The sequence below is a fragment of the Elephantulus edwardii genome, unplaced genomic scaffold (genome assembly GCF_000299155.1).
Source record: "Elephantulus edwardii isolate Elephantulus edwardi_28Jun2011 unplaced genomic scaffold, EleEdw1.0 scaffold00012, whole genome shotgun sequence".
NCBI classification, from domain to species: Eukaryota; Metazoa; Chordata; class Mammalia; order Macroscelidea; family Macroscelididae; genus Elephantulus; species Elephantulus edwardii.
In genome coordinates this window covers 5,725,163-5,747,373 of record NW_006399762.1, presented here as the reverse complement: position 1 = coordinate 5,747,373, position 22,211 = coordinate 5,725,163, and the positions used below count along the sequence as shown (strand labels likewise).

General features: G+C 39.0%; 1 pseudogene; it reads left to right on the top strand.

The window, feature by feature from the left end:
• The first annotated feature begins 16,742 nt into the window (after positions 1–16,742).
• On the top strand, positions 16,743–18,739 carry LOC102865454 (annotated as a pseudogene).
• The last annotated feature ends 3,472 nt before the right edge of the window (positions 18,740–22,211 follow it).

Here is a 22,211-nt window from a genome sequence, read left to right as displayed (position 1 = left end):
TAGTTAAACTAAAGCAGTACTTCATTGGGACTTGGATGTATTTTTTATTACTGAGAGGATTTTCCTTATCACTAAATTGTATTTGGCAATTACTGAAAGTTGCCAGAGAATGGGGCCACGATACTGTGTTTTGAGAAGGTGTATGTATGTAAGTGTCTTTCTTTTTTTTTCTTTTGGAAATCCTGTAATATCCCTTTTGAGATAGCTCAGTTAATTAGGGTGCTGGATGATAGAGAATTTTGTCAGTCCATTAGGTACACACAGTAAATACTGTTTCTTAGGCAAAGGTAGCATTAACATTTTAGTATAGTTGTAAAATTCCATTTTATTCCATTGCCAAAGAAACATTAAGAACTTTGTATAACTGTATCAAAATCAATTAATTTTTTAAATAATAAATATTTTAAAGTGGGGGGGTGGAAAAGGCATATAAATAATGAAAACAACTCACTGCCATCAAGCCAGGAGCCAACTCTAGCTGTCCCTCTAGTGAGTCTTCAGAGGCTGCTGGTAGAGACAAACTTTCCAGAGGCAATACTTTTGGGTTAGCAGTGAAACTTCCTATGGACTAGGCCACCTGAGCTCTCCGAAATAATAACGACATTTTTTAGAATGAGGAAACACAGTCTACTGTGATGCACACAGGTCCCACTGAGTTGTAATTGACTGGATGACAACTAGTTTACTTTTTTTTTTTTAATACACTCTGTGCAATGAACAAGAAGCTTAAGGTTTCTGAGCTTGTGAGTTTAGGATTCGGGGAGGGGCAAGGAAAAGAATGACAAACAAATACATTGGTAAGTATCACAATTCCAGAGAGCAGAAGCAGTATAAGGACATGAAATCACCTAAGGGGTTGAAAACTCAAACTCACTGCCATAGAGTTGGACTTATTCACAGCCGACACTTCAATGAGGTTTCAGAGGCTGTATGTAAATCACAAGGCAAGAGAATGTCCATTTTTCATTGACAGAGTGGCTAGTGGATTTGAATCACCTGCCTTTGGGTTGGCAGTGCAATTCTATTCAATAGTCACCAGAGCTCCCTAGGCCAAGGGGCGAGAGAAGGCAAGGAGAGGGGGAAGCCTTTCCTTAAGTGATCAAGGGAGGCTTTTCTGAGGAGGTAGCCTTTGAGCAAGGACTTGAATGGAGACTTACAGGGTCACAGAAAAAACAAGTGGAAAAAAAGGAAACAGGAAGAGGACAAATATTAGTCTCCTGGGTTTAATACCTTGGAGCCTTCATATATGAAGATGTAAGCAACCACTAGCCACTTATGGGAACACCCTGTCATACCACAGGGACCAGAAGTCTGGCTCCGGCTGACTGAGGCTCCAATAATCAGGGAAAAACAACTGGCCAGTGTTAAGCCTAGTGCCTGGGATGGGCGGGACACCAGATGTTTTTAGAGTCCATTATCAGATGAAAGAGAGATTAGAAGCCCTCTGGCTAGCCCAATGAATACGGGTGGCTGGCCATCAGAAAGAGGAGATTTGAGCTCAATAAAAAAAAAAAAAAAAAAAAAGATTTATCTGGAAAAGCCTTTAAACAGTTTAACAAAGTAGGTGGTGTGCTGATCAGAGGAAGGATGTTTCCTGACCTTTGGAGTGAGATACCACAAAAAAGAAAAGGGGGGGGGGAAGTGCTCAACAATCTCCAGGGAGAGTCTTAACAGGAGTGCAGTTCTGTTGTTTACTTATGTTTTGTTATCTGAGCTCTCTGTGTACCTTGTCAGTAAGTCAACCAGTGTTTATTAAGTGCCTCCTGCAAGTCCTCTGGGAACCTCAGAGGCCCACAAGACAGAATCACTGCCCTTTGGTGAAACTAGTCTCTTCTTTGTCATCTGACTGGATTTATAACCAGATTTTCTCCCCTACTTATTTACAGTCTCTGAAAACTTGTTGGAAGGTCATGTATGAGTCAATTTTGGCTCAATTTTATTTTAAATTTTATTTTTTGATCCTTGTTTTTTTAATGCTTTTTATAAACCTTATTTCATATTCATGTTTATAATTAATTCCAAGAAATGGCATAGTTCATAGGAAGTTGTGCTGTAAACCCAAAGGGGATGCCCTGTCAAGCTGTTTGAATCCACCAGCATCTCTAAGGGAGAAAGATGTACAATCTCTTACAGTGTAACTTAAAGCTTCAGAAAACCTGCTGCAGAGTCTGCTATACGTCAGTTCTAACAGCAATGAGTGAGGGAGGGAGTGATACATAGCCTATGTAGCATTTCCTAGTTCCTGCACAAAATAGGTTGTTGTTGTTACCGTATTACAACACCTCTGAAGCCTGCCCTGTCCTGAGCCAGTTTTAATGACTCTGATCTAACCTACCCTAACCCCGACCCCATTCCCCTGGTTATTGTATCAGTTCATTCATTCCATCAAAGGATCTTCCTCTTCTGCACTGCCCCTCCACCCTTCCAAGCATGATGTCCTTCTTCAAGCATCAGACCCTCCTGTCCACATGTCTGAAGTATGCGAGATAGAGTTTCAAAATCTTAGCTTCCAAGGAGACACTTGGTTTCACCCTCTCCAAGACAGATCTATTTGTTTTCTTGGCAGTCCATGGTACAAAGTAGGTACTAAATAAAAAATATTTATTGAACTCCGTGGAAGAAGGATAAGTAACTGTATACAACAAAAACAACATATTGATATACTCTCATCTTTTAAAGTGGACATCTACTCTACTGGCATGACTGCAAAAGACAGTGTATGATGGATGGTCCAAAAGATCCATTTTTTTGGTCCTTGTTGTACTGTAGAGTTGGAACTGACCCATAGCTGACTCTCCAGCAGGTTTTCAAAGGTAGTTAATGGCACAGGAGGTGACTGTCCATCCTTCTCCTGTTTTGGTCCTTAGGAACACAAACAAAAAGTGAAGAAGGTCTCTGGTGTATTAGTGAAGAAGAGTGGCACACAGAGTTTGCATTCAACTATAAACCCAAAGGTTGGTGGCAAAAGCCACCTGGTGGCACCATGGAAGACAGGTCTGCTAATATCTGCTTATGTAAAGACTGCAGTCAAGAAAGCTCTGGAGGGCATTCTAGTTGATAATACATAGGGTCACCATGAGTTGGAATCAACCTAACAACAATAAGAGTGTTTTGTTTTGTTTTGAATGAGTAAAGAAGATCTTCTCGCTTTGGAAATTGTGTACCATTTGGTTTGGTTTGATGCATTCTTACCTGGAGATGAGAATGGTACATAAAGGAGTCCTTCTAGATCTGAACATGCACACAAACATTCCTAACATGCAGATTAACATTCAGTAGGTCTTAGGCAGGGCTTGAGATTCAGCCTAACAAGCTCCCAAGAAGCACTGGTAATACAACTGTTAAATGCACAGATGTTAACTCAAAGGTCAGTGGTTTGAATCCACCAGCCCCTCTTTAAGAGAAAGAAGTGGCAGTCTACTCCTGGTAGGATTCTTTTTACTATTGTTGTGAGGTATCATAAAGTTATTTCCCATAAAGATGGAAGCCTATGAGCAATTCTACTCTAAGGGCTGATAGGAGTTAGAATGAAATCCATGGAAATGGGTTTAACAAGCTCCCAGAGTCTCTCTCTTTCCAGATTGTGTTAACAAGTAGCTAAAGACCTAACTGGAAGGTTAGAGGTTCAGATCGCCAAAAGAGACAACTCAGAAGAAAAGTCTGATGATTTTCTTCCAAAAAATTCACCATTGAAAATTTTATGAAACACATAAGAGGTTGTCTTGAGTTGGTGCAATTCGACAGCAACCAAGCAAACAGGCGCCCAGGAGGCATAGATGTTGACGGTTTACAGCCTACACTTTACAGAGCAAAGTTATAGATTATTTTGTCTCTTCCAATTCTGTGTAGTTCTCTTGTTCTTTTATTTTTGAAACTGCTAAAATAGGAAGGCTTATGACACAGTAATAATTCTACTGTGATGTTCATCTATAGGATTTTGATTATTTGAATGTTTTGACCTCTAATTTTTCTTCATTATGAAGATTTAAGTATTTCAAACATCTGGTGACAGAAAGACATGGATAAAGTGGAGCCTACCATGTTCCTTATTCCTTTTTCTTTGAGAACTATTTTGATGTCTACACACTTTCACAGCTTTCCCTTTTATTTACTTCTTTACAGTCTAAAAATGCTAGTTTATTACTTTTGAATACTTTGTTTTTCACAAGAATAAAAAAATGAACAGGTAGAGCACTTAGGAATTTGTGAGAAAGTTAAAGCTATATCCAAGTTTCTATTTTTTTTCTATTTATGCAGCTTGCAAATACAGAACTAGTATATACAATGCTATTCCATGACTCTGTCTCATATTCTCCCAAATGTCTGGTGGCCCTGAAGCTTCATCTCCTTTTCTACTTAGACCAACGTCAGCAGTTTCAGACAATGTTTGGCAGTAGGAGAACATTAAAGCCTAGCTGAGCATGTTTCATTGGAGCTGATCACACTAGGACCAAAACACGCTAGGAAGGAAGCCTCGCTACCAAGCTTTGAAAATTAGTTCTTGAAAATGCTGAGTTATATTGGTCTGATCTGGTCATAGAGAAATTGCTATGCATCGGGGGTCAAATTGATGACAACTATCAACAATAATAATTACTACCGAAAGGAAATGAAGGCTGCCTCCAACACAAACCCAGGACACAAAATGAAGATAATAACTGTACAGTCAGTGGACCAAATCTACTAGCCTCGCTGGAGAAAGATGCACAATTTCCTTCCTTCCTTAAAGATTTATAGGCTTGGAAACTCAGTGGAATGGTACTTCTGTTAGTTGGATGGTTTTGGATTGGGGTTTATAACACAGATGGCACAACCTATTAAATAAATTATCTAGACAGATGTATCAGAGTCATTAGTTATTTTAGTTAAAACAGTTAAAGCTAAATTACTCTTAGTTACAGAAAAGAAAAGGGATGTAGTTGTCTAAAACAGCATGTAGTTATCTTCTACTGAAAAAAGATCTTAAAGTAATAACCTTCAAACATGTATTTCTTTTGTCATTGCTTTTATATTAATTCAAGGCTTCCACAGACAAACAAATGTAAAGAAGGCCTTCTTTGAAGAGATAGTATTTTCCAAGGTGATTGGTTCCTAGTTAACTAGCATTTGACAGAAAATCAGAAAAAAGGTGGTGAACATTTCACTCTTTTTTTCTTTCTCTGTACCACATACTTCTGTACCTTGTTTCAATACCTCTTAAGTTCTCCACAAGCTTTAAGTTCCCATCAATACAGAACTGAAATCTTTTACAAATACTTTTATTTCTCTAGCCTATTCTCTCTTTCCTCCTGTATTTCACAATCAGGAAACTTTATTTATACACGTTTTGGAATAATTACTAAGATAAAAATAAAAAAAAATGAGAACTGGATTTAAGAATAAGAAGAGCTGAGTTTAAGGAACTCTTAGCTAAACCATATCTGTCCTTTAAAAAAAAACCAAAACCACACAACAATAAAAAACACAACCCAAATGACAGAGCAAGCAATTTCATTTCTTTTGAGTCTCAGTTTTGTCATCTACAGAATAGAAACTTTTATCTCTGCAAGGATGGATGTGAGTTTCCTTTAAGTGTCTCTAGATGGACAAACTACATAAAAGACCTTTGCAAACTTGTTGCAAAACTTCATACAACAGGAAAAGATAAATGCTTTGACTTGCTCTTTTTAAAAAAAAAATGTTAAGAGGAAATTCAGCATCAAATTATCTTTAATTATCTAACCTATTGGGTAGAAGCTTAGGTCCCTATTCAATTAAAGAGCGACCAAGAACACAGAAAGCAGCCAAATGCTTTGGGTTTGTTGGTTTGGTGGGGTTTTTTTGTTTGTTTGTTTTTTGGTGGTGGTGTTTTTTTTTTATTAAATAACCACATAAACAGTTAGAAAGTGTTAGTGTTCTGTTAGTCCTGAAATGCCCTATCTGAGGACATCAATATTGTTTAATAAATAAAGCTGAATTAAAACTGGTTCAAAGATGAGTGGAATGTGCTCAAGCTTTGAAGGCACTAGATCTAGCCAAGGATTTAAGATGCACGTGTTGAGATTAGAGAGTAGAAGATCTGGCTCAACCCAAGATGTTCTGCATTATTATTTCTGAATTGTGAGATGATTCAAGAAGGGATACTTTCAAACAGCAGCCAGTGTACTCAGACCCACAGTCATTTTAATGAGTAGCATATAGCAAATTACAGTCAATACAAGCATATAAACCTACAATTAGAGAGATGACAAACCACAGCATACTAACCCAATATAAAAATTCAGAAATATCATTACTTTGTCCTTTTCCTGGTAGAGAAATAAAATATCAGTTACATATGCTTTATCTTCGTGTTAACATTTTTTAATAAGGGGAACACTAAAGAGAGTTTGTGCTCAGCAATGTGCAGTGGTCATTGCACAGGATAGAACGGGCCATGAGAAAAAGATATCTTGAAAGTACCTTTGTTTTTGTTTAATATTGTGCAGTGTCAATACACTCTGAGAGGGAGAGAGAGAGGTGTATGCATACACATAGCATGTGCATGTACACATATACAATAAGATGCCATTGAGTTGAGTAGGACTCATAGTGATCCTATGAACAACAGACCCTGGACCCTGCCCTATCATGTGCCATCCTCACACTCTTTGACATACTTGATTCCACTGCTGTAGTCACTGTGGCAACCCAACTGGTTAAGGGTCTTCATAAATATATAATTTAAATTATAGGCTGAATTTATTGAATAAAGCATAATTTTCTCACGTTTTAAATTTTTGGTATATTTAGAATATTCTTTCACCTGCATCTATGATAGATGTTGTGGTCAAACATAAATTTCTGCAAAGTACTCATTTTCACAATCTTAGAGTGTCATCTGTCAAAAAGGTAGTATCTAAAAGATATTACAAAATTAATATCAATTTCAAAAGGAATTCTATAGCTTATTTCTTTTTCAGGGCTGCAACTATGATACACATAGGTGGAGTTTTGCTTTGTTGTGTTGGTTTTTTTCCTAAGATTACGGGACACAGAGTGAGCTTTGGTGTCCTAGTCCATTGGGAGTTGTTTTACTAATCCAAAAACTGCATGCATGTTTTCTGCAGTTTGAACTCACCAACAGGAAGATACAGGCAGTCTCCTGCTCATATTGTAATATATAGCCTCCCGCCCATGTTGTAATATACAGTCTCACAAACCCAGTCTCTGTGAGTTGGAGACATTTTAATGGCAGTGAGTGAAGGGCCTTATGTTTTTAGCAAATTGCCTACTCATTTTCTAATTCTCAATTTTCTTATGATATTCTACATACTGATAAGATACATTATTTGTTTTCCAGAAAGTTTATCATCTCTTTCTTATGTTAAATGCATGGCCTATTTCACACACACAATACAGATCAGACTTAATAAAACAAACCATATTTGAGAGCATTTTAACACTCAAGGTTAATTGACTGGTTGATCTATCTAAGTCAGAGGATAGCTGAAGAAACAAAAAGTGATTTTCCTTCAAGAGATGACTCCACACAAAGGTCCATCAGCAGATTAATGGATAGACAAACCATAGTACGTACATACAGACAAAGAAATATTACACAAATTTAAGAATAATGAAGGATTTGAGAAACATTGTGTAACCCAGAGGAATCTAGAGGGCATTAAACTTAGTGAAATTAGTTAGTTACAAAAGGATAAATATTGTATAGGCTCACTATTTTAAAAAGCAAAGGAGAGGTCTAAACACAGAAAGAATTATTCTTGAAAGATTATGGGGGACTGGGGTGGGGGAGGAACTAAAACTCTGAAAATAAATAACAAACAAATATTCAGTTGAGTGAAAGGAAAGATGATTAGCACAATCCCATTGAAGAAAAGGAAGAAAGAAAGGTACACAAGGAACAGTCAACAAGGGGGGGGGGCTGAGCATGGGTAGGGACAAAACTATAAAGTTGCACAGTTTGGTGAGTAGAGGGATGGGGATAGGGAAAAGTGTGAAGAATCTGGGTGAAAAGACAGGTAATGATGGGCAAGGTCCAATGGTGATGAATTTTATAAAATATACTGCATGAGAATGATTGTATGAAACACAATGTGAAACGCAATGTGTATGAACTTTGTAAGCAAGCCAATTTAAAAAAGGGGGGGAAAAGGAGGAATAGTCAACAAAAGTAAACATAATTCCATAATAATTCTGAAATATTAGTAGTAATAAACACTAATCTAGAAGCACATATATATGCAGACAAAGATGGAAAGGCTAAAGTGACCAGACCCACGGCTAATCCATAGGTTAAGCACATGATATTCCTACATTCATACTACTATATGTTGCAAATAGATCCATGTGTATAGCAGAGCCAAGAGGGGTAAAAAGCTAAGTAAACTTAGTAATCATAACCAAACACACTGATGGAATGAAATGCAGGTCCTGGGGCCTCAGAACCAAAAGTGTGGCGAACATAAAAGTGAACTGGCATAGCACTGTCCACAAAGACATCTACATCCTATTTTGGTATGTAGTCACTTGGAGGGTCAGTGGGTTAATTCTTGCCTTCTATGTAATTCCTGATCAATTCACCCCATGAGTGGCTATCATCTACCTGTCAGCAGAAGCTGTTGTGTTGTTGTAATACTTAAAAGGTTTCAGCAGAGTTTCTAGACTAAGACAACAAAGAAAGGCCTGGTTATTTACTTCTTAAATTCAGCCACTGAAAACTCCATACTGAATTATATAGACGTGAGCCCTAATCAGTCACGGGGATGTTGTTGTTGTTGTTCTTATGTTCCGTCGAGTCGCTTGCGACTCATAGCGACCCTATGTACAACAGCCCTAAACTCTGCTCTGTCCTGTGCCAATCTCACTGCCTCTGATACACCCATCCCGATTACCCCAGTCACTGAATCAATCCACCTCATAGAGGGTCTTCCCCTCCTGCGCTGTCCCTCCATCCTCCCAAGTATGATGTCCTTCTCCAAGGACCAGTCTCTCCTCACAACATGTTGAAAGTATGTTAGATGGAGCCTCAGAATCCTTGCCTCCAAGGAGCCGCCCGATTTAACCCTTTCCAGGATGAATGTTCGTTTTCCTAGCAGTCCATGGTATTCTCAATACTCTTCTCCAGCACCACAGCTCAAAGGCATCAATTCTCCTTCTGTCCTCCTTTGTCATTGCCCAACTCTCTGATGCATAACAAGTGATAGCAAAGACCATGGCCTGTATCAGACACACCTTAGTCTCCAGAGAGACAACATTGCTCTTCAGTACTTTGGAGAGGTCCCTCACAGCAGACTTTCCCATGGCAATATGTCTTTTAATTTCCTGGCTACTGGTGCCAAGAGTGTTAACAGTGGAGCCAAGCAAACTAAAGCTGTGAAAAATCTCAATCTTTTCACCATCCATCCTGATGCTGCCAATTGGTCCAGTGGTGAGAATCTTTGTCTTCTTCACATTGAGCCTCAATCCATATTGGAGGCTGCAGTCCTTGACCCTCTCTGCAGCAAGCACTTCAGGTCCTCCTCAGCTTCAGAAAGCAGGGTTGTGTCATCTGCATATCGCAGATTGTTAATAGATCTTCCACCAATCTTGATCCCACATTTCTCCTCATAGAGCCCAGCCTCCCGGATAATCTGTTCTGCATACAGGTTGAAAAGTATGGAGACAGGACACCTCCCTGGTGTACGCTCTTCCTAATTTTGAACCATGCAGTGTTTCCTTGCTCTGTTCTTATGACTGCCTCATGGTCCAAGTATAGGTTTCTCATTAGCATGATCAAGTGTTCTGGGATTCCCATTCTTCTCAGAGTCAGCCACAGTTTGTTATGGTCCACAGAGTCAAACGCCTTTGCATAGTTAATGAAACACAGATAGACATTCCTCTGGTATTCCCTGCTTTCAGCTAAGATCCATCTAACACTAGCTACAATATCCCTAGTACCATGACCCCTTCTAAACCCAGCCTGGACTTTTGGCAGTTCTCTGCTGATGTGCAGTTCCAGTCGTTTTTGGATAATCTTCAGTAGAATCTTGCTTGCATGTGAAATCAATGATATTGTTTTGTAGTTTCCACACTCTGTTGGGTCACCTTTCTTTGGGATGGGAACTAATATAGATCTCTTCCAGTCAGTTGGTCAAGTGGTTGTTCTCCAGATTTCTTGGCACAACTTGGTGAGCACATCCAGGGCAATATCTGTTATCTGAAATACTTCCTGGGGCCTTATTTTTTGCTATTTCCTTCAAAGCAGCTTGAACTTCTTCCTTCATCACCATAGTTGCTCATATGTTATTTCATGAAATTCTTCTGTATCTGCCAATTCCATTCTATACAATGACTCAGGATATTCCTTCCATCTTCTTTTAATACTTCCTGGATCATTTAATATTCTGCCCAAAGCATCCTTGATTATAGAAACTTGAGGTTTGAATTTATTCTTCAGTTCCTTGAGCTTAAGAAATGCTGAGCAAGTTTAGCCCTTTTGATTTGCTGACTCCAACCAACTCCTTGCACATTTCATTGTAATATTTTACTTGGTCATTCTGTGCTGCCTTTTGAAATCTTCTATTCAACTCTTTAGTATCTTGAATTCTTCCTTGTGCTTTGGCTTCTCTGCACTGCAGTGCAATTTTCAGAGTCTATTCTGACATCCATTTTGGTCTTCTCTTCCTCTTCCATCTCTGCAATGACCGTTTGCACTCTTCCTGGATGATACCCTTGATATCCTCCCACAACTCATCTGGTCTTCGCTCATTAATGTTCAAGGCCTCAAACTTGTTCCTGAGATGGTTCTGAAATTCAGGTGGGATAGACTCAAAGTCATATTTTGGTTCCTGTGGTCTTGGTTTAATTTTCCTCAGCTTCAGCTTGAACTTGCATATAAGTAGTTGGTGGTCTGTTCCACAACCAGCTCCTGGCCTAGTTTTCATAGCTGATATTGAGCTTCTACAGCGGTTCTTTCCACAGATGTAATCAATCTGATTCCTATGAATACCATCAGGTGAAATCCACGTATATAACCTGCGTTTATGTCTCTTAAAAAACGTATTTGCAATGAACAAATCATTGATTGTGCAAAATTCAATCATTATCTCTCTAGCTCCATTTCTGTCACCGAGTCCATGTTTTCCAACTACTGAATCTTCTTCTTTGTTCCCAACTTTTGCATTCCTGTCACCCATTATTATCAATACATCTTGATTGCATGTTTGATCAATCTCCGACTGCAAATGTTGGTAAAAATCTTCTATTTCCTCTTCCTTGGCTCTGGTTGTTGGTGCATATATCTGAATGATAGTGGTATTCACTGGCCTTCCTTGTATGTGTATGGATATTATCCTGTCACTCACTATATTGTACTTCAAGATGGATCTAGCAATGGCTTTCTTAACTATGAAAGCAACTCCAATTTTCCGCACCTTTTCATCTCCAGAGTAATATATCATGTGATCATCTGATTCAAAATGCCCCATGCCAGTCCATCTCATCTCCCCAATGCCTAGTATGTCAATATTTATACGTTCCATTTCTTCCTTAACAATATCTAATTTTCCAACATTTATGGTTCTCACATTCCATGTCCCAATCACTAGTGTCTGCTTACAACTGTTCCTCTTCCTTTGTATTTCCATACCTGAAAGATCAACCTCAGTTGCCCTTTCTGTTATCTATATGTGTTCTGTTGTACATAGGGTTTTCAAAGGCCTACTGTTTCAGAAGTGGATGGCCAATCCTTCTTCCTAGTCTGTCTTAATCTGAATATTCAGATTGAGAGAAGTATCCGACATACCAGAGTTTTACAGAAAAGTGAAAGATATATCCCTTATTGTGGAAGTAATCATTTGTATCCATGTTGTCCCTGCCCTTAGCACACGCATCTTTGCCCACTTATTTCCCTGCTCCACCATCTGCCAGGATATCCTTCCACTTTTACCCACTTGGGGATAGCAGAGAAATATTTTGTTTTGCTGTGCAAGTGATTGCCAAGTATTTCACTCAATTCAAGGGGTAGCTCTAGTGGCCTAGTGGCTGCACTGCAATCCTAAAGGTAAGTGGTTCGAGGCCATCAGCTGCTCTGAGGGAGAAGGATGGGTAATCTCTTCCCATATTATTAACTGCCTCTGAAAATCCGCCAGAGGATCAATTATGAGTCGGTTCTGACTTGATGGTAAACAACAACTATAACAGTTAACAACATTAAGTGGGACACAAAACTACTTTAAAGAAAGTGTTCCTGTAGATATTATTTTCTTATCATGAGAGATATTAGTAATATTTGTATATTTAGGGACAAAGTAACCCTCTCAGTTACCTCTCAGGCCATCTCAATCAGGATTCTCATTTAACCCTTTGCTACCATGGTTAATTGTGTTACTGCGATCAGTAGAGTGCTGAGCTTTTATCTCCCATTTAAGAGGCAGTTTTATTTTTCCATTTAGAAAAAGTAATATATTTTCCTAACACATTTTCACAAACTTCTGAGGGTCACCAATAGCACTGACATTCATATCCGGGACTGGGGGAGGCCAAGAGATAAATGATTGCTGTCTTTTCCCAGATTGCCAGGTGTTTCAGCTAGCACTGCTGTTTCCGATCTCTGTCAGCACTGTTAACAACAAATAAGTCTTCAACTCCAGGATCCAGTTACTTCCAAATAAACCCTCATTTAAAATTTTGATAATATCAATGAATTTTAGTGGATGCTGTAATTTAATATGGAATTACACTATGCACACTGAATGCTATTCATATAAATGTAATATGTAGATGTAAACTCTGATACTAATCCTAACGGGTAAACATAGTTATTATTTTTCTGTAAATGTACTTCTAAACAAGATAACTAAAATGGATCAAATACATTTATGTTTGTGGGTTTTTGAGATATGACTCTGATAATTAATCAGAAACAAATTTTATTACTGAAAAGAACTGCCTAATGTTACACTTGGCAATGTCTATGGATTTAGCGTACACTTGACCTGAACACAGAGAATAATCAAAGCCATCTCTGAGGTTTACGTCAATTGCTATTGTTTACTTACCACCACAATGTGCTATAAATGATAACCATTGATACATGCATTGGTACCTAACACTCCTAGTATCAAAGCTGGAGAAACAAATCCTAAACAAATTAAGCCCTTTTACATCTAGCATGCTTACACATAACACCAACTCTCTTACACAGACTATTTTCAAGTTCATTAGTTCGCAGGAGAGGGATGGGCTATCTACTACTGTATACCCGCATGAGGATCAGCTATGGGTTGGTTCTGACTCAATGATACACAACAACAACAACAACAAGGTTGCCATGAGTGGGAACTGATTCACAACAATTAACAAATTAAAAGCACCAACACTCCAGATCTGCTACTGTCTATCCTTTCATATATTAACCTGTTCATAGTTCTTATAACTTTTAAAAAATTGTCACAGTGAACGTAAAACAAACAAAATGATGTGACACTTCACAAGGCTTTCTAATTATGAGTTTTGTTTTTACAACTTATTTAGAAGTGTTAAGTTTTAATCTCCTCTCTTATCTATGTGGATTTAAGGGCTTTGCCTCAAAGGACAAGCAATAGTTATGACAACTTTTAGTCATTGATAATACAAAATCTAAACATAGTTGGATATATTTCTTTTTGGTTAGGGCTTTTGATTTTGGAATACACTCTCTCTGAGCATACAGCAGGAAGAAGACAGTGTTCACTTTGATTTCATTTTAGGGAGAAGAAACCACTAACAGAAACTTCCTCAATCATCATTTACTACACTCAGTAACTGATTTTGGTTGAAATAACTCCATCTAGAAAACAGACATGAACACATGCTATCAACTACATAATATTTATTCCATTTTGGTTACTTGGTTAGTGTACCTTGAAGTATTTCTATAGGAAAGATAATTCCCAATTATGATTAATCATGTTTTTATTGAGATGGAGTTCTTTTCAAAAGTTCCAAAAGTTATATAATCACACTATTTTTAGTTTTCTTCCTTTCTCATGACTATACAAAATACAGCAAGCTCTTTCAAAGTAGGAAATAAGAGACCTCTGATGATATCATTCTTCCATTTATTTTTTAAAAGATTTATATGAAACCAGAAGTATATAATTCAGAAAAACACATGAACATTAAATATGTATCATTTTCAAATTTGCTACAGGAAAAAAATTAACAAATGAAAACTAAGAAATATTCATTAACTTATTCAAATACATTGGTTTCCAAAGAATTCAAAACTTACTACAAGGATAATGAAACGTAATCTTGGAAGTTTCTCTGTTTTCCCTATGAACGGGAGGTCCACAAACTTTAAAGTGAAATGAAAATCAAATATAGCTCAACAAGTTTCTTAAAAAAACAAAACTGATATTGTAATAGGACTCTATACCCAGCCATTCTGTGGTCAGATGTCTCTTCATCTGGAAAGGAACAGTCTACAGAAACTTATTGCTACTTTGCTTTCATTCTATACTGATAAAATTTTTACCTTTAGTTTTATAAATCCAAAACAAGCAATCTTCTATTTGAAGGAATTTCAACTACATATTACATGTTATACAAAAATTCTTCAAGAGACTAAAATTTATGGACTTGTCAATTGTTTTTCTTAGTAGTAAAATGTCAAAAGGAGGGGAAGAAATGTGGGTATCAGACTTGGAGTTGTATGCTTAAGAGTAAGAAGCCAAGAACACACCTGCTTTGGGTGTTGGCCTACACACGATGGACTGAGGAAGGGCAAATGTCAAGTGCCATCTCAAAAATGTCAAGAGACACTTAAGTCTGTATACACATCCAGACAAAAACAAATTCACACTCACATGGTGAAGGCTCTTCTAGAAATAGAACTGAATTTATTATATTAAAAAAAACTCAATGAAAACAACTATGATAGAATGCAAAAAAATATCAGCAATTTTATCTTTTTTATGTACACCATAAGAGATTTTTTCTTTTTTTACTTTTAACAACAGTAATAATACAGTATTTACTTTTCTTACTAGCTGATGTTGTTAGGCGCTGTAGAGTTGAGATTAACTCATAGTGAACCTATGAACAACAGATATGAACCATCCTGTCCTGTGCCATCCTAACCTACTCTGACGTACTTGAACTCATTACTACAGATAGGAAAAAAGTAATTTATGGGCAAATTACATCATGTTTCCCAAGTGTTGGTTATTATATGAAATTTGGTAGGAAAAGAAAACAAAGCCGAGTTTGGTCTAGTCTTCAAGTATGAAAGCAGTTTCTTTTAATTGGAGTATTTTAATGGCAGGGACTTTTAATACTGAAATCAATTTTCAAAGCAAAGATTTGATCCAGTTTACCGTTTACTATTAACTTGTTTAGCTATTTATCTGTTACATGATTATAAGATGACAGAGGAAGAGTAAATGATGTTCTTCAGAAGTAAACATTTAGATACTCTAGATTTTGTTTTTTCAAGGGCAAATGAGTTATGTCTATGAAATTTTTTTGTGGGTGACTGTCTTTGACTCAATGCAAAGACTATACTTTCTTCTTAATGACAAGCTGGTGGTGACTTAGACAAATTTCAATCATAAATTGGTGATTGCCTTTATCAGTACCTGGGTTTCTTTTTTTTTCTTCTTGTGAATGAAAGACATGAAGTGAGAAGAAGGCAAAGTCCCTGTCCCTGTATCCTTGTTTTAATGTACCTTATAACTTTGTATTATCTTTAATTATGTGTTTCACTCAGTGTACGCCTGACTACTTCAATGTCTTTTTCTTCATTTGAATACTGTTGCTTTTGTTGTTACGTGCTGTCAAGTTGCTTGCTACTCATAGTGACCCTATGCATAAGAGCGCTAAATCCTCCTCTATTCTGTGCCAATCTTTTTATCTGTGACACACTATCTATATTACCCCAGCCATTGAATGAATCCATCTCATTGAGGGCTGTTATCTCCTGCACTGTCACACCACCCTCCCAAGCATGGATGGCATCCCTCCCCAAGAACCAGTTCTGCCCCTCAACATGTCCAAAGCATGTCAAATGAAGCTCCAGAATCCTTATCTCCTAGCTAATTTTGATGGGGTAAAGTATATTTGGATGTGTCCTAAATATTCCATGGACTGCCAAGAGAACAAATCTGTCTTGGAGATAGTGAAGTCAGGATACTCCTTGGAGGCAAGGATAGAGAAACTTTCTTTCACACACTTTGGGCATGTGGCCAGGAGGGACCAATCCCTGGAGAAAGACATCACGCTTAGGTGAAGAGTCAGCTCAAGAAAGACAGACTCTCAACAAGAGGGATTGTCATGGTGACTATAACAATGGACTCCAGTGTGTCAGAAATACTGAGAATGGCACAGGACAGAGCAAGGTTCAGATCTAGTGTTCACTGTGTCTTGATGAGTCACCATCAACTCAATGATAATAACAATAAACCATGTGGGCCTATTTGTAGTATAAATAACAAGGTCCTCATTTTAAATTCAACGTAGTAGGTAAGAATCAGTGAAAAAATCTAAACTAGTGGGCAGCAGTCTTCTCTATCCCTATTCCCTCGAGTCCACAGGTCAGCAAGTCCACCTGCCCCTAATGAGCACATATTCATTGTTATGTAATAACCATGACTCTGACTCTGCCACACTCAGAGGACCATGTCCCTGGTCTTACTCTCCTATTTCCATCAGAGCCTCACTAGGAAAGTTGTTATTTCAGGCATAGTCCTCCTTGCCTCTTAATTGACTGAGTTTTCTCTTTGTTAAGAACTCCTTCAGTTATGAGGCCTGCCTGGACCCAACCCCTTCTGAGAAGTCCTCTTTTGCTGCAGGTTCTCTGGGCACTCCTGTCCTCTGTCAGTTTCTCCCATAGCCCACCAGGATGGTGCTTCACTTACTATGAAGTTGTGATTCCAAGGAAGGTGCCACACAGGCAGAGTGGAACTGGGAGGACAGATAAGCTGTCCTACAGCATGCGCTTCCAGGGCCGAAGACATATAGTGCACATGAAGGTCAAGAAGAACCTACTACCAAGACATTTTCCTGTTGTTACAGACAATGACCAAGGTGCCATGCAGGTGGATTATCCATTTGTTCCCAGAGACTATTACTACCTCAGCTACCTGCAAGGGCTTCCTGGGACCATGGCCACGCTGGATACCTGCTCTGGGGGCCTTCGTGGCATGCTGCAGGTGGACGACTTGACTTATGAGATCAAACCTCTGGAGACATCTTCCAAATTTGAGCATGTAGTTTCTCGGCTTGTGTCAGAAGGACAATTAAAGGAGGTTGAAATGTGTACTATTGAAGAGAAATATTTAAATCAAGCATTTGAAGAGGAGATACTTGGTGAAACTCCTAAAGCAGGTTCTGTGTATCTGTGGGTACCACAGCTTCTCACTCATTATTCCTCCAAAACAGAAATATTTCAAGTATAACAGAAAATATTGTAATTATGACCAACATCTTGGATTCAATTTTTCAACATGTTCATCTGAATGTCTTTATATGTGTGATATGCATATGGAATGTTCTGGATAATGTGGTATTGTCCCGTGATACTATTGATAGTGTAGTAGCAGTGTTTGGCAGGTGGAAGATGTCATGGTACCAAAAAATTAGCCATGATGCTGGTTTGCTTCTTACGGGACATACTATAGGAACCAGTTCTTATTATGCCTTCAATAGAATGTGCAATCCCAACTGGGGAGCATTATATGTAAGGATAACAATTTATCATATATTTATGGCATCAAGTATTTCAGCACATGCATTAGGTCATACCATGAAAATAAATCATGATATGGAATATTGTTACTGTTTTCAAAGAAGTAGCTGTGTCATGGCTCTTATGCCTAGTCTCCAAGATATGCTGAGTAACTATTCCTATGATGCTGTCTTTACTAGAATGAGTGGATGGGATGCTTGTTGAAGTGGGGAAAATATCCCATACTATAATTTCCCTTATATTGCTCCTCGATGTGGAAACAAGATTGTAGATAAAAGGGAAGAAAGTGACTGGCTCATTTAAAGAATGTTCTGAAGATAGGTGGTGTCTGACTAACTGTCTTTTGACCATTGGCATTTCATGTGGTGGTGGAGATTGCTGCCATCGATGTAAATATAGTCCTCCTGGAACAATTTGCAGAGATATACATGCAATTTGTGATCTACCAGAATACTGTGATGGAAAGGCTAGTATATGCCCTAATGACTCCTACGTCCAGCCTTGTTCACCAATTGCTGTTTGTGTTAAAGGAAACTGTAGTGACCGTGATATGCAATGTCAGTCCCTTTTTGGCTATCAAGTTAGAGATGCTCTTCACCAGCGTGTTATAAAAAACTCAACATGATAGGTGACCGGTATGGCAACTGTGGGACAGCTGTGCTAAGAGGAGGAGGAAGTAGTATTAAATGTGAAGAAGAAAATATTTTTTGTGGAATGCTGCATTGCACAGGAGTAGAAAATATGCCCGATGTAGGTGAGCACTCTACATTTCGGCATTTATTAGTTCACGATGTTAAAGTGGAATCATGCTTTGGATATGATGCCCACTTTGCTTCAGGAAAGCCACACATAGGGTTAGTAGTGGATGGTGCCACGTGTGGCCCAGGAAAATACTGTCTTAACAAAAATTGTACCTATTTTAAAGACCTACCTTTCACATGTGATGTGTCAAAATGCAATCACAGGGGAGTTTGCAACAACAACAATTGTCACTGTCTGCATGGTTGGAAACCACCATTCTGTGTTGAAGTAGGACCAGGGGTTATATAGACAGTGGCCCACCATCTGCCAAAAACCTGAGCTTCGAGTTACAATTCTTCTTAATGTTAATAAGATGGCAGTTATCATATTTGGTCGCTTAGCACTTTTCTTGGGTTCATTTGTTGTCGGTTTCTTTTTTACAAATAACGCAAATCATGGAAGTCCAAAAGACAGTGGAACCAAAACAACCCTGGAGTTCTGGTAAATTATAAGGAGTTCCTATACAACGGAGAGAATCACATTGGAAATCATGGCAATTGATTAAGTAATCAGTTAACATCCCCTTTAGGTATTCTGAAACAGTTATTCTGAAATAAAAGCTCTTAATGAATAGGAAAGTGTCTGTCTGGGTATTTAAATCCAGTTAACTTTCAACTTCTGGTCCTATGATTGTACTGGTGAAAGAGGATAATGTTAGATTAAAAAGAAAGAACTGGAAAGTTGGGTGTAAACTATGTCAGAAAACTCACCACTGAAAATTCTGTGGAGCAGTTCTATACTGACAAAAATAATTCTATCATGAGGGGTACCTGGATTTCTAAAGGAAGACTTATTTGACAAGAAGACAGGAAGCAAAGAAAGAAAAAAGAGGATAAAAGGGGGGTGAAGGTAGTGAGAGTACTATAAGGTCACTATCATTAAAGGTTATCTTCATTTTGACCAGGGCAAATGATGTAAACTTTATACTAATTTTGTGCTATGTTTAAATTCAGGCACTCCTGTTCATACACATGTCAAAACAAAAACAAGGTCTGTCCTAACAACAGTGATAACAAAGGCATGTTGTTGTTATTTTTAAAATAAAAGCTCTAAGCTTTTATAAACTGATCTGAACTGCTAGCAATGTAAACACTGTTTGATAACTGCATTTAATTTTCCTCTTAGCAAATAATTTGTTAAGGTTTTAAAGTACTGCTTTCCAGAGCCCCACTCCAGAATCTGTCCACGCAGGAAACTGAAAATCTGAATTGCCAGGTTCATGAAGTAATTTGAAGAAGTCTCTACGTTATGTGAAGGCTGACTCTGTGGCTATTTCTAACACTGCATTCCCTGTGCATGGCAATGGCAGGGTTATGGCATTTGTCTTCAGTCTTTAACATTCATCCTTTACCATATGAATGTTCAATAGACCCAAGAGAAATAAACTGGAGATGAGAGCGCTTCCCTTATTTTTCGACTCTGAATATTTTTAAGTTATGTATTTTGTTGCCTCTTAAAGAGATAAAAGCTGTGTCTGCAAGTGATTAAAAGATATTTTACATTCATGGTTTCAGTTCTGCTGAAATTAATGCGTAATTTAAACCACACATAATTCATAGCAATTTAGGCCCATTACAGAGTTCTAGCTTCTTTTTTATGATAGTTGCTAATTAAAACAGAGTGTTACTGCCACGCTGTGCCTGCTTTTTTGACATACAGGTTTAATGAATAAAACTTCCTGACATAAAAATGAAAACAATAATACAAAGCTGCAAGCGGTTATGCTTCAAATGTGTGGTAAAGATTAAGGACATTCATTGATGTTAAGAGCTGAGCAGACAAGAAACTTGTAATTTCTTTAAAGAAAAAAGGATTTTTGAAAGAAATTTGAAATAGTCCTAATTTCTGTACTTACGGGGCTCCTCATTCTCAATTACTCCCCTCACTCCGAGAACATAAAACTCTCAAGAGTTACTCTTGAAGGATAAGTTGATGGGACATTTTAATATAATCCTGAATATAGGTTTAGATTGAAAATGGGAATTGGGACCATAATTAATTATGTTGCTGACTTTTTTAAACTTAAAAGTGAGAGACTGAGGCAATTGAGGCCATTTATGACGACAGCTTTCTAAAAGTTGGTGGATTAAAACATTGGTAAAATGACAGTATCTTTTTTGGCATTTGATTAATCCCATATGCAGAATGAGTGTGAGGAATTAATACCCTTTTGGTGTTTTCACTTTCTGAAACCACTGTAATAAGAGACTGACAAAAATCAAACCAAGTATAAACACAGCCCTCAGCTAGGGTTACGGCCTCATTATCACTCTTATTAAGCAATAATGAATAATAACAAATACCGAAGGCCCTCAGTCACACTCTGCTGTGTATGCACATTCTCTCTCCCATCCATCCATCACATCTTTCAGGATAATAAAACAATTCAATCCCATCAAATCCTCAGCAGCCGCTCCCTCGGGAAGGATGTTTTATCTCTACTTCTGTGAACCCAGGGAGGATTTGAGTTGTTTGAAGGGGGCGGAGAACGGAGCCGGTCCTATTTATTTCCATTGACGACTCCCTCGGTTCTCACCAGGGCTCAGGGACCGGGTGGGAGGAGAGGAGGAGGAGGTACGGAGATTCCCTCCTTCCAAAAAGAAAAAGGGTTCAGGAAGCGAGGCAAGAGGAGGAGGGGCGGAGGGGGATGAGAGAGTAGTGTGTTTGAGGAGATCAGCAACTAAATAAATAAATCCTTCCTCATGATTTACTGATATCCGAAGATGAGAAGTAAACACATTACCCGACCCAACTAAGTTGCTAAAAAGAACTTAGCAGATGGAAGAAGAAGAAAAAAAAATAGGAAGGGGTGAGGGGAAGCCAGAGACTTTACTCAGGTTCATTTCCCGCTCAAGGTCTTCGCTTTAATGGAGCTGCTGGTGCCCACAGCAGGAGATGGACAGCGCCCCGAAGGGGGCCGAGCAGGGAACCGCGACTCCGCCAGGGTCAAGGCCCGCGGCAACTCACCCCGCCTCGGAGACCCCCGTGGAGCCGGGCACAGGATTGCGGGGACCCTGGCCTGGGTCTGGAGTAGAGGGAAGATTAAGAGAGAAGAGCGCACCCCAAATTTAGCAGTTTTACTAAAGTGCCCAAAGAGAGGGCAGGGACCTGAGAATACTTGTTCCGCGTCGTTAGGGACTGCGGGCCCTGGATCCGCGCAGCTCAGGACGCGAAGCTTGGCCGGCAGAGCGAACCCTGACCTGCGCTTAGACGAGGCGGAGGCAGGCTCGCGGTCGGCCGGGCTGGGGCGGGAGGCGGCGCCCCTGGGTGGCTGCTCTGCTCTGCCCGCAGTCTGTACAGATCGCCGGCCACCTTGTTCGAACTGGAAAAGTTCCTTTAGAGTTGCTATTCTACCGTTTAAAGGGCAAATAAGGTACGAAGAGGCGGGGGTGCGCCAGGCGAGGCTGACCAAGGTTCTAGCAGCCTGAGTTGCGCTCAGCTCCCCCAAAAGCTAGCTAGCTATGCGTCCCTCTCGCTGGCACCTCTAACCATATCCTAGACCCAAAGACTTTTCTCTAGAGACAGGAGGAGAATTTGCACTCAGAGAATAAAACAGAGCCCTCCCTGCAGGCAAGCAAGTTAACTGTGCCAATTAATTCTGGGCTTAAAGGCTCTGCAAGTCCCCGGATCCCATCGCATCTTGGCGAGATCCCCACGTTTCCCAGGCGCGCAGGTCTTTTGCATCCCGAGTCATCGCACAGTCAGGAAATCAGCGGGAGAC